Source organism: Ochotona curzoniae, unplaced genomic scaffold, assembly GCF_017591425.1.
Source record: "Ochotona curzoniae isolate NIBS_2020 unplaced genomic scaffold, NIBS_Ocur_1.0 contig_4501, whole genome shotgun sequence".
Lineage (NCBI taxonomy): Eukaryota > Metazoa > Chordata > Mammalia > Lagomorpha > Ochotonidae > Ochotona > Ochotona curzoniae.
In genome coordinates this window covers 8,942,264-8,955,555 of record NW_024466307.1, presented here as the reverse complement: position 1 = coordinate 8,955,555, position 13,292 = coordinate 8,942,264, and the positions used below count along the sequence as shown (strand labels likewise).

Sequence of the window (13,292 nt, the reverse complement as noted above, 5' to 3'; positions counted from 1 at the left end):
TGCATGATGTTGAATGATACAGACATCCAGCAATGTCTTATAAAACATAAATCATATAATTTCTCAAAAACTTCACAGTTTGATAAAATATTTATAAGTGTGTCTTGGTCTTGCTGTGTTTTAGCATGGCTTGAGCTAGCTAGCTCACGGCAGTTTTGTAAATTTATTTTCCGTGTTCTGGTTTTGGCGTTGGCATTATCTTTTTATAAGACGGATCCTTCTGTTCACATCTCAGAAAGAGATGCCCGTGGTCACCTGTGCCCGTAATCCCATCACTGTGCTTGGGCTCTTCCTGGAAGCTGTTGGACCTCTCTCATTTTCCAGCTGTGGTGTTCTGTCGCAGTCTTCCTAAAATAAAATCCTTTCTGAAATGGCCCCCAGCAGACTCCTTTTTCCCAGGAGGGATATTTCTTCCTGCTATGAACTCTGAGTAATCCAGTGGATGAGATTCCAATTTCTTTGTCTGTGAGGTCTTCCCGCAGCTTGAAATCAAAATGGATTAATAAGGGATGGTACTGATGCTGCTGATGCCCTGACCAGGTGAGTTGGGAGTGCTAAGGATGGCTGAGTTCCCAGGTAATCCCGTGGTAAGCTTGGTTGTCAGACTGATCAGGCAGCTCAAGACAAGGGGTTATTAAATTATGGCGGCCCCAGATGTCTGGATTAATGTACATTCATGTGGTCAGGAAGTCTCTATGCCTTACATACAGGAGCTGTGGCTGATCAGTTCATTCTGGATGCCAAAGGCGCGAACCTGTCCTTTAAGATGGTTCTCAGCCAACGAGCCCCTGTCAAGCTTTTGTTCTCTGTCATCAGAAGCAGGTGACCTGTTGAGAATTCATCCGTCAAGTTATGTTGCTGATGCCTGCATCAGCCATGGCAGGGTCCGGCTGAAGCTGAGAGCTAGACTCCAGTCACTTGAGCCATGTTTCTCACGGTGTGCATTAGCAAGAAACTGGAACCAGGAGCTGTTGCTAGCTACGACATCTGAGCGCTCCACACAGAAGGCAGGTGTCTTAGCTGCAGGATCAAATGCCTGGTCCACAAATGACCATTAATCCATCTCACCCCTTATGCCACAGCAGACGAGGCTGCCCTCCACCTAGACTACTTGACTGTGCCCCTGGACTTCTTCCCTCCCCTCACAGAGGAGCACAGGTAGCTCTTTTACAAGCAGCCAGAAGACAAGAAAAGTAACTTATGGGACAGTGGGGGTTCTCTTTCAAGGCCACCTTCTAAAGCACTGGGGTTTGCATCAAATGTCTACCCCAGTGTGATGACCTCCAGCAGGGGACTCTGCACTTTATGGAAGTGACCCCAGGAGCAGGAGAGAGTGCTACGGATGCATGGTGAATGGTCTTGTGCATTTCCACATTTGGGGTGCACATGGACACGAGTGTGCATTAGGAGCCAGTGCACCGCGAGGAGCGGACAGGACTAACCACAGAGTGCGCACATTTACACCGCACTGGGGAAAGGACTCAACAGGCAGGCTGTGTCACATCACCCCACTGTTCATTGGAGACAGTGGCAGGGGACTTTTACCTATGACTGTGAGACTTTTGATGGCCATAGACTTGAATAGGAGCCTTTCATTGGGTTAATTGTCTAGCTGACGAAAAGGACACTTAAATTTGTAGTGTAGAGTTTGTTATATATCTGTGGTTTTAAACTCTGTTTTTTGTTTCTTGGTATAAATGATAGGTACCCCTTGTCTGATTCGGTTTTGAGGTCACTTCCTTCCTTCACCTTTGTGTGTGTGTGTGTGTTTTAAATAAAGATTTGTTAATGGGGATAGAGCAGGGCTAAGTGACTATTAAACTCTTCTCCTTAGACAGTAAAACCCATTAACATGGATCTTACTAAATTTGGAATTTATGAAAATGAGGGCAGGGCCCAGGTTAAAGTTGACTTTCATGTTGTCTGTGAGCTAAAGCTTTGCTGAGCTAATCAACAGGATCAGTGGAGTTGTTACTAAAGGAGGCCGACTTTCCAGACACGTTGTGAGGTGCCTCGTAAGGCGGTCATGTGCTGGTGCAGCTGGATGGCATAGCACGCAGGGCGGGCCCCGCTTGCTTTATGGCTTTGGCTTCTCTGGGCACGTTCCTTTTCTGTGTGAACTCGGGAGAGTTATCTGCTTTATGGGATTGCAGTGAGCGTTAGGCTTACCTGGCACATAGTGCCTGGTGTGAAGTGGTTATCTCATGATTGCTAATCTAGAATAAGTGGGAGCTAATCTAAAACACTTCTCAATTTTTTTTTTTTTTTCACGAAAGCAGGCTTCCTTGGAACTTTAGAGTGTTGTCAGCCTTGTCTGAGATGATGCTTTATCAGTGGTTGGCTGCTTGAGACAAGCGGGAGCTTTGGCATCAGATAAGGTCAGGTTGGGAATTAGTTCCCCTGTGTCTTAGCCATGTGGTCTAGACAAATGGTCACATCTTTCAAGTCTTGTTTTCTAGTTAGTAAAACTGGAGCAATGTTTACTCATTTCAGTTCGTTGGTGCTGATGTAATGAAATACTTGAGTCTAGGTAATGTTTGAAGAACTCAAGTTTGTTCTTCATGGACAAATGCTGGGAAGGTCTCAATGGGGACCTGGGTGAAGCTCCTGGCTTCAGCCTGGCCTTGGCTATTGCTATTATTTGGGAAGTGAACTAGCAGATGGAAGATCTCTCTTTTTCTCTGTGTCTACCTCTTTCTAATTCTGCATTTCAAATAAAAATAAAATAAATCTCTTTCTAAAAAAAAGAATAGTTAGGGCCCAGTGTGATAGCGTAGTGGTTAAAGTCCTCACCTTGCATGTGCCCAGATCCCACATGGGCCCCAGTTTTAATCCTGGTGGCTCCGCTTCCCATCCAGCTGCCTGCCTGTGGCCTGGGAAAGCAGTCAAGGATGGCTCAAAGCCTTGGGACCCTGCACCCGCGTGGGAGGCCTGGAAGAGCTCCTGGCTCCTGGCTTTGGACTGGCTCAGCTCCAGCTATTGTGGTCATTTGGGGAGTGAACCATCAGGCAGAGGATCTTCCTTTCTGTCTCTCCTCATCTCTGTATATCCGCTTTTCCAATAAAATAAATAAATCTTTAAAAACAAAAAAGAATAATTAAATATGATAAAGATTTAAAGAAAAAATAAAGTCAGTTTACTCACAGCCAGAAAGAGTTTTCATATGGATGAACTCACAAGTTGGAGAAAAAAAAATCTCTTATCAGATCATGTTTTGTAAGCTATAAATCTAAAAAGCTATCACTCTAATGTACACCATATTGATTAGATACATTAGATCAGATCTGGAAGTACTAAATTGTTCATTGCTAAAATGTGGCATTAATTGTTCAGCTCTGGCACATCAACAAAATGAGCAATAATAACTAATGTTTATTGAATGTTTCCTGTGTATGGGCCTTGATCTAGATGTTAGGGGAATAATGAGAACCAAAAAGAAAAAACAACAGCAAAAAACAGTCTTCATCTCACCCTGCTCAGAGCAATCCTATGAAGCTTGAATGTTAGTTTAGAGTCCAACTGAAGCGTCTGAAGCCTCACAGGGCGGAGTCGGAAGGACAGTGTGGTGTTTGTTATAGCAGCCTAGACGCCAACATCCCATGCGAAAGATCTCCTTGCCATGGAGGAGGTGCTGTATCCGCTTAGCTCTGCTTGGTTTCTCACTCTTGGGTGTGGAGGAATACTCTTATTCTTCTGCTTTCTTGCAGGTGCTCCTGGGAAGTGCACTATCATGCTTAGAATTGTGTAGGTGGGTCAGAGGGGTGTTTCTGTGCAGTCTCAGAGCCAATCTTCCTGCCTGGGGAAAGGGCTTCATGAGGGTGGCCCTACAATCCTTTCCTCAGAGACTGCAAGGATGCAGTGACCTTGGGACTGGGTTGGAGGTACTGAAAGAGATGCTATTCAGCAAGAGGTTTGGACCAACTGGAATGCATGAGGCAGGGGAGAGTCTGCATCTGAAGTGATGGTATCAGGCTACTGGACCCTCCAGTCACAGCTGGGTCCCAGCCAGGATGCCCAGCTCCTGCCCTTGCAAATGGGGAAGGCTTGTGCCAGGATCGTAGTCCCTTAGCTTCAGGGTGAAACCCAAAAGAGTATAGGAAATTGAGAGGTTGAAGAGAACCAAAACCAGGCTGTGCCAACGTGTCTGGTACTTGTGGGGAGACTGAGAGAAATGGCCAAGAATCAGCGTGGAACAAATTCAGCACAGTGCAGTGTGGCCTGGGCTGAGAGAGCTTCTCTCTGTACCGATGATGGAAGAACTGGACCCAGTTGGAGATTTCAGGGATTCTAGTTTGTGGCCAAGGTGGAGATGTCGGGGAGTGACACTCCTTGGAAGGAGTACTGACAACAGAGGAAGTGTAGGTGGAAAGAAGAGGCTACGATATTCCAGGCTGAGAATGGAGTGTGACCAAAGAGCAGGGGCAAGGGGTGAGATGTAGCAAAACTACAGAAAAAGGGGGCTGCGGAACAGGCATTTCAGGTTAAGGTGATTTTAGGCTTCAGTGACAAGTGTGATACAATGAGACAGAAAAAAAGATCCAGAAGTAAATCTTGGTGGATTTTAAATCTTTTGAAATTTATTTGAGAGCGAAGGAGGGAGGGGAAGGAAAAGAGAGAGAATTATCTCCCTTATACTGGCTCATTTTCCAAAGTCACCCCCAACAGACAGGAATGAAGCAGAAAGCTGGAGCTCAATCCAAGTCTCTCATGTGATTGGCAGGAGCGAGACCACTTGAGCCATCAGTGCTGCCTCCCAACAGCTACATTAGCAGGAAGCTGGAGTCGAGATCAGAGAGAGAGAGAGAGAGAGAGAAACATTAGAGTTATTTTATTTTTTAAATATAGAATGCTCGACAATTTTGTGTGCCATCCTTGCACAGGGGCTATGTTAATCTTTGCATTGTTCTAATTATATAACTGCTGAAGTGAGCACCTGTTACCTTCAGCAAAATGGAATCAAGTGAAGATACTGAAACACTACTGGGGCCTGCTTTTATACAGGCCTGGGGAGAGGCATTTAAGCCAGTATTCATCATTCTCCAGAAGCCAGCCAGACAGAAAGAAAAAGACAGACAGACAGAAAGAAAGAAAAAGAAAGAAGGACAGACAGACAGAGAAAGAAAGGAAGGAAGAAAGAATGAAAAAGAAAGAAAGAAGGAGTGAACCTATTCTTTTCATCTCAGGTGCTCCTGAAGTCAATGCAACCCCTTCACATTAATGTGAATTGAGACATGCATTGCCTTTCGAGTTAATTGAGTACTTACTATGTGTGAATTAGAGTACTAAATAGAGGAGAGAAAATGAGGAAGACGAACATGGTGTGGTGCCGTGCCGCCAATGACTTTGCCATTAGTTTCAAAGCACATTGCTTTTTCTTTTGCTGTTAATTAGGTGTGTCCCTAAGAGTAGTAAGCAATGATTGGAAAAGTGCATTCTTCAAGTATTTCAAGTGCCTTTAGTAAACACAAAACAAAATAAAAACACAAACCCCAAAAAGCTCTGGAGGTGAACTACTCAGGATATTTTAATCTTTTCTTTTTTTAATGGAGGGTGGGCAGAGGATCCATTTTGATTGGTTGAATAATTACTAAGTAGGATTCATTTGGATTAGAAGCTGGTTTTCCTCTTTGAATGCAGGTTTTCTGCACATTTTCTAGGAGTTGAGAAGGAGTTACACCTGTTGTTTGTGCAAGCCTGGGGAGCTGCCTTCCATGACCAGCATCTCTATGGGGTGCTGGCTGCTTTACCTGCTATGTCACAACCATGGCCCCTGGTTTTCTCCTCCCCCTCCTCCTTCTTCTTTTAAACATCATAAGCAAACTTCTTAATGAAGTTGCACTGGGTGCTGTTTGAGAAATGACCTGTGCAAATTCTATTTGTCTTAATAAATAAAGGTTGTAGCTACATAAAAAATGGCCTGGTGTGTTCTGTGAGTGAATGTTATATTGCTCCCTAAATAAGTTGATGAGAAGTTTCATATCAACCCTTTCAGCTCAGTTTCTAAAAGGACCATTTTGTTCCTTGGAAAAGAATAGCTCCAGTTGACGAATGCCTCTGCTGATACGATTAATTCTTAAGTGGGATGAGTCACCTCAGCACCCAAAATCTGCTCTCCATATTGGCTATTTGTGACATTACATCTAGGTCCCAGGAAATCTCAGTTACCAACATGCATTCTCCTGAATTGTGGGTGCTTATTTTCTTTTCTGGGGGATGTTTTTGGAGAGGTCCATCTCCGTATCCTGATGCCTAGCGTGGTGCCTGGGACACAGGGTTCTGTGCTTAGTACACATTGGCTGATAAATGAACCCAAGTGTGTGTGGGTGTGCTTTGCTGGTGGTTAAGGTGCTAAGATGTCTGCTTCTGCCCCTTTCCCGCCAGCCTTTTTTATAGCGGCTCAACTGGCAATAGGTAAGATATGGAATCAGTCCATCAACTGACGGCTGGATAAAGAAATGATGAGATACACACACACACGCACAACTCGAGATGGAATACTACTCAGCTTTAAAAAGAATGAAATCCCGTTTTTCCAACAAAATGCATATAGCTGGAGACCATGATGAAATAGGCCAAACCCCAAAAGATAAATGTCATATGTTTCATCTGATTTGTGATAATCAGTATACAGAAAACAAAACACGTAATGCACCTAGCCAAGGTCGATATTTTGAGATTGGTTTTTACTTAAAATCAATGTTGTCTTTATATAAGTAGGAAAAATTTTAGAATGACGCCCACGTCCTACATCAGAGCACCTGGGTTTGGTACCTTGGCATTGATGGTGGCTTAAGAATGGATTCTTTTTTTTTTTTTTTTTTAAGATTTACTTATTTTTATTGCAAAGTCAGATATACAGAGAGGAGGATGGAAAAGATCCCTCTGCAGGGGCGGGGCCTTCAAAGGAGGCGGGGCCTTTGCAGGGGCGGGGCCTTCAAAGGAGGCGGGGCCTTCAGAGAGGCAGCGCCCTGTCCCTTGAAGCTTGATTCTCAAAACAAGAGCAGTCACACTTCTCACTGGGTACTGACGCAGTGCAGGGGCCCAGCTACGTGCTTTGCTGCCTGTCCTCTCGTGTGATTTTCTCCTTGAACCCCCACAAGAACTGTCTGATGCAGGCATCCTCTGTAGACCCCTAGGGTTGTGGTGTGGGTCCTGGGGACCCCAGTTCAGATCTCTTGGACCCCAAAGTCTGAACTCTGAATCTCTGCCCTTTGCTGCATCCCCGGAGAGACTGCCGGTGCCTGCTGTGCGCGTGGCAGGCACATCACAGAGTTGGACATAGTCCAGATTCATTACACTGAATATTTCTGAGCAGCAAACTGTCTAACAGAGAAAACCCAGCAAATTACGGCTGTTTGGGAGAATGGGGGTGGGGGTGCGGGTTAGCAACTGGGAGAAAGCAAAGTTGGAAAGAAACCAACTTGAGTAAACCTTTGGCCTTTACCTCATCATGTTTTCTGTCTCAAAACTTCCTTTGTGTGTGTGTGTGTGCGTTTCACATGGCCTGACACCATGTGATAAATCAAAGCCTGACGCAATTGACCCAGAATTGATCCCCCAGTGTCTGAGGGGGAGCATGCCTGAACTCTGGTTGTTGTTTCTGAGGTAATTACGTGTGCCACTGTTAATGCCCCAAATGGGTTCAGGCTGCACGGTGGGCGTGCAGGGGTAGGGAAGCCTGCTGGCAGGCCAGGGGTCTGCTCCGAGGGCAGGCTCAGGATGCCACAAATGGTGCCGCCACTCGCCCAGGCCTTGCTGTTGTTCCTGGCAGGTGAGTGAATGTCTAACAGTGTAAGGCTGAGACGAGGGATGGGGAAGGGGCTGGGGTGCTGCAAGCCGCGCCTTGAGATGCCGTAGCAGCGGGTCTCTGTCTTTCATTTCTTCTGGCGTGGCATCATTGCTTCCAGTCTGGTAGCAGGGCTCTCTTTCCCCAATCCACAGATGCTTCTGAATGAATACTCATCCTTGCTTCCATCAAGTGCTGTTTCCTTTATGCTCATGAGAAATCATCCCCAATCTTCCTTCTCTGCGGCCCAACTCTGACCAACCCTTTTAAGAACTGCCAGCAGTCAGCTAAGTTGGTAACCGGTGCCTTTCCCCTAACAGTGCCTTCTGGTAAACCTAAATGGAATTTAAACCACAAATGGCCAATTAAAGCATTTCATGCTTTTTTTTTTTCCTCTTAGCCCAAAGACAGTAGTTATCCTAAGTAAATACAACAGAAGGGCTATTCTGCAGTAGTCTAATGCTGGCAGCCTTTTTTTCTTTTAAAAATCAAAGCCTTAAAAAAAAAAAACCTGAAGTGTCATGACTTTTTTGTAGCGCCGCACAAAAGAAGAAATACATATGTATTCCAATATGGAAGCGGGCATTGTTCGAGGCCGTGGCAATTCACCCAGGGCTATTCTCTGCCACGGTGTCCAGCAAATTGCATGACCTGCCTGTTAGGCTCAAAACAGTGTTTTACCTCACAAAGGCCTCTGCAGCACCAGGCAGCAGTGGGGTGTAGGAATGAGCACACTGCACACACAGATGTGCAGCCGTAATAGCCTCTAAGAAGATGCATGTGGCGGGGGCACCGTTTGGGGGCTGGGAGACGGGTGTGGAGGCCGGGCCAACTGAGCTGCAGCCCACGGTTAGCAGTGGGGACGTGGCCCTGCTGACCACGGTTAATCAGCCCTCGGTAAACAATTCAACATTTTCATTGTTCTCTAAAAACTAATAAAGAGAAACAAGCACTTTTCATTCATCTTGAAGTAATTTTGTGTCAGGTTGGAGCCCCTTGCGGCCTCTGGCTTGTGCAGGGCTAGCTGTGTGATACAACAACTATTGCAATTTATTTTACAAACTCCGGTCATTCACATGTCAGTTAGTGTTCACCAAGCCAGCATCTGAAATTGTGCAGTTAACGAGTTTTACAACATTTCTATCAAGAGAAACTGTTTAGCATAACTGACTCTTAAGGAGTTATTATACCTCTAAAAATCCATTTTAAGGGGCATTATTTAAATAAAATAGAAAAACGGTTCACTGCCTTTTAAAGGGGCTACAAAAAAAGTCCATCAGCTCCGGCGCGGTAATCCTCAGCTTAAAGCACTCTTGAGAGCACTTCTGGGAGTTGTCAGCATAATGAAATGTTTTGTGAAATGTCCAGATAGATTCCTCTCCTCAACTATTTTACTGCAGCATATTTATTTTCCTTCCAGTTTTTTAAAGAAGTGAATTACTTTTTGAGAGGATGATTCTACACGGCGTAGATTAACTGGGCACATTATAACCGAGGCTGTAGCACAAGTGGTGGCTCCGTTAGCATCTACAGAGAGCCAGAAAAAGAGAAGGCTTTTCCACTCCCTTCATGCTTGGGCTCTCAAAGGGTTAAATCATGACGAGGTTTCCAGATTTGCCTTTTTCTCGGGCCACGCTTTCCACAAGCTTTCATGCAACTTTGGTACATAGTGGCACCTGTAACTTATTTTCTGTAGTGTTTAGACATTTGACTCTGTTTTCTGACCTTCAACACAAAAATTCAGGCAAACTCATTTATGCGGCCATTGACTCAAGCCTATCATTTGAATAGAGCAAATTTTGATAGGAGATGCTATAGAACATTCTAGTTAATTGGAGTGGCAAGGCAATCCAAAGCAATGAGTGGTCGGTGTCCGCCATGGCAGCACGCTACATCATAGCAGCGCGATCATTTGACAGAGTCAGCTACCCAATGAGATTCAAAGCCACTACTTGTGACTTAATTAGCTCAGTAGTTATTTCCGCAATGGGCAAGACCATGAGAGAGATGTTCTGTTATCGTGACAGATCTCCTATGTCCTTCAGAAGTGCATCTGTAACACTGCATATTTCTGCTTGGCCACAGACAGTCCCCTAATTTCTTAGACTGATGTTTGTGCACATGACTTTAATTTTCTCAAGGAGATGGGCAGGTGTTCTTGTGCCCGTTGGCTAGACCTGCCTGTCAGTAGCACAGTAACATACATGAACCAAATACAATTTGACATAATGTATGCCTTTATTACCTCCCACAGAGTGATATTATTTCATGCTGGCATGTTAATGTTCCCAGAACAAAACTGCCATTCTTGGAAATTTTGCCTTCTAAAAGTCAAATGTTGAAGACTGAGTTTTACAACTCTGAAATGCTTTAGATTTGGGGCAAATGTTACTTATGGCCAAGATCAGGTTTTTTTTTTTTTTTTAAAGTCCCTTTAAAAAAAGTATTTGGGCAGCTTTGCAGAAATCAGCAAAGGTCATGTCTGAAAATTCTTACTTCTTTTTTACTGATGAACTTGTTCCTGTCTGTTCCTGGTTTTGCAAATAATTTTTAGTCAACATATCATGCCATACTTTGCTGCCATTTGTCCTCTGAGCAGCATATAATCAGAGAATGTTGATCAAAGAGTGCTTCCATCATTGCGATTTGAATCCATTTGGTGAAGTCTTTAAATTTTTGCTGATACTCCAGCTCTCAGAATTAGCCAGGGCAGGTGAGATGTAAGGGGGTCTTAGTATTTGTGTGCGTGATGACAACATTGAGCCTGGATTTCAAAATTTCTTGGTACTGCAATAAATTTATCTTTGAATATGACTTTCTTATGTGAATTTTTTGGGACATGTTTTCATACTCATTTCCAATGGATGCCATAACAAATTACTACAACTGCAGTGGCTTAAAACACCCATTTATCACCTTACACTTCTGCAGATCAGCAGTTTCATTGGGCCAAATTGTTATTTAGAGTGCTGCACCCCTCCTGGAGTCCCTAGGGGAAATTTATTTTCCTGCCCTTCTTGGCCTCTGAAGGTCACTTGCTTTGCTTGGTTTTGGCCCCTTCTTCCTTCTTTAAAACTAACGGTGATGAGAGATGTTCTTTTCATGTGGCAGCTGTGTGACGCTCTTCCCTCGTCACATCTGTCGCTCAGAGTTGGGTTGGAGTAGTGGTCTCTTTTCAAGAATCCTGTGATGCGATGGAGCAGTCCCAGGACACCTAGGATAACCTCCCGACTATGGTCTGATTCTTCATCACATCTACAAAGTCCCCTTGGCTGTGTGAGACACCACACTTCCAGGCACCAGAGAATGGGACACAATCATTTTAAGGGAATTATTAGTCTGTTTGTCACATAGAGTTTCTGAGATTCTTTGCCATATCCACATCTGGAGGTTCAGTTGCAGTCATCAGACCAATGACCTTTAAAATCATGCTGGAAAGTAGTTTACAAACATACACCTCTACATAAGTGCAGATGTGTGTGGCACACAGAGAGATCCTTCACTTTAAATGCTCATTATAGTCAGTGATGGGTCAAGCCAAAGTCATGAATCAGAGCTCCAGCCTGGTCACCCACATGAGCTGCAGGGACCTCAATACTCCCTGCATTATCTGCCGTTTCTCCAGCATGTTAGTAAGATCAAAAGTGGAGATGGGACTGAATCAAAAGCTGAGATTTGAGTGATCTAAGTAACAGCTTAACCCACTGCACCACAGCATCTGCTTCTATGTTCTGTTAACATCTATGTTTTTCCTAGGTAAAAGCTTCATTCATTTCCAACATACAGATAAAAACATACCAGTGTTTTATGCTTGGATATTAGTATGTGACCATGTCTTGGGCTCTATGCACTTGGTTTGGAGAAAGAAGGACAAAAGGGATAAAGCTTAGATTAACCAGTGTAAATGTGGCTCTTTGAGCTTCTTTGAGACATAGAAAGCAGCTAGGAGGAGCAGGCAGTGCAGAAACTTTCTGGAGTCCCTGATAGCTTTTGGAAGCAAGGAGGACAGATGCTACTAATTTTGCTTGCATACATTTCATTTTCCTTTGTAATTATAGAATCTTGAGTGGGGCTGGTGTGATGGCTCAACTGGCTAATCCTCCACCTGAAAGCACCTGCATCCCATACAGGCTGCTGTGTTCTGGCTGCTTCACTTTCAATACAGCTCCCTGCTTATGGTGTAGGAAAGCAGTGGAAGATGGCTCAAAGTCTTGGGATCATGCGTTCATGTGGGAGGAAGAAGCTCCTGGCTCTTGGCTTCGAGGCTCAGCTCTGGCCATTGTGGCCATTTGGGGAGTGAACCAGCAGATGGAAGATTTTTCTCTGTCTCTTCTCTCTGTAAATCTGGCTTTCCAATAAAAATGAGTAAAAATTAAAAAAAAAAACAAAGTATGGAGTGTATTATGCCCCAAACTGTCTTGAAAGTTGAGAGCTGCAAATTATAGAATTCTAAGACAAATATCATTTTAGAAGAATAGAGGTTTTTTTCTTTTAGTTTTATCAGAAAAAAACCCAAGCATGAGTTGGTTACCTGTCTAGAATAAGACCACATCTTGGCAGGTTGATGAGTCACGTTGGTGCACTTGAAATTCCCAAGAAGGAAGGATCATTTTAAGCACCAGGAGCAAGGTTTGCGTGAAACAGAGCTGAGAGGAAAAGTGATTCTGTTAAGTTCACTTTAAATCGCATTTTTCAGCTTAGAGAAAACCCTCAGTATTATCTCAGTCACTCATTATCGCGTGGCATGGAAGCTCATTACAGCACAGGAAACCCAGGAACTGCAACAGAGGACAACTCTAAGGTCTCCATGTGTTCAGGCGTGAGATGCTTTCAGAAGAAGCCACCCTCACAGATGGGCTCTTGCTAAGCCAGGCTGACACACCTCTGAAACCAAAAAGAGCTCCTGCCAGGTGAATGAAAGCAGGCTGCCACAAAAATGTCTATCAATTATGGAACAAGTCAATGAGGGTTTGCCAATTGCCGCAGGTATCCTGGAGGCAGTCTGGGCAATGTATTTTTATTTGCTTTGCCCCAGGCCGCTTGCATCTCTTCCTGCAAAGTGGACAGGCAATCTCCTTAAATCCTTCGCTGAGAGTTTCTGTCAGTGATCTCAAAATGGAGCTGATAACATGTCATTGGTTGCTGCACACAGAAGTTAAGAGTCATAGCTCAAAATCCCCCACTGAAACCCAATCCAGGGATTAGCAACAATGGGGAATCAGTTTTATTTGCATTTAATTTGTACCTTCACACTATTATCGCCCACGTTTTAGTTTCAGGAAATGTGGTCTTGGGCTATTATAACCACATTTCATGCTGCTGTTGCAACCGTTATTTGATCTCTATGGTTGGAAATGACTTGCTGAAAAAAAAATAAAGCTAGCATACTTTATTTTAATTATACCAGTGCAGTGTCTAAATAAAAAATGCACTTTATATTTAATGTGGAGCACAGATTAACAGTTTTATGGGACATAAAATCTATCTATATCATTTTCTATTTACA

At 44.0% G+C, this 13,292-nt stretch overlaps 1 pseudogene; it reads right to left on the bottom strand.

Moving 5' to 3' along the window:
* Nucleotides 1-4,835: 4,835 nt before the first annotated feature.
* Nucleotides 4,836-4,933, bottom strand: LOC121160392 (annotated as a pseudogene).
* Between the last annotated feature and the right edge of the window lie 8,359 nt (nt 4,934-13,292).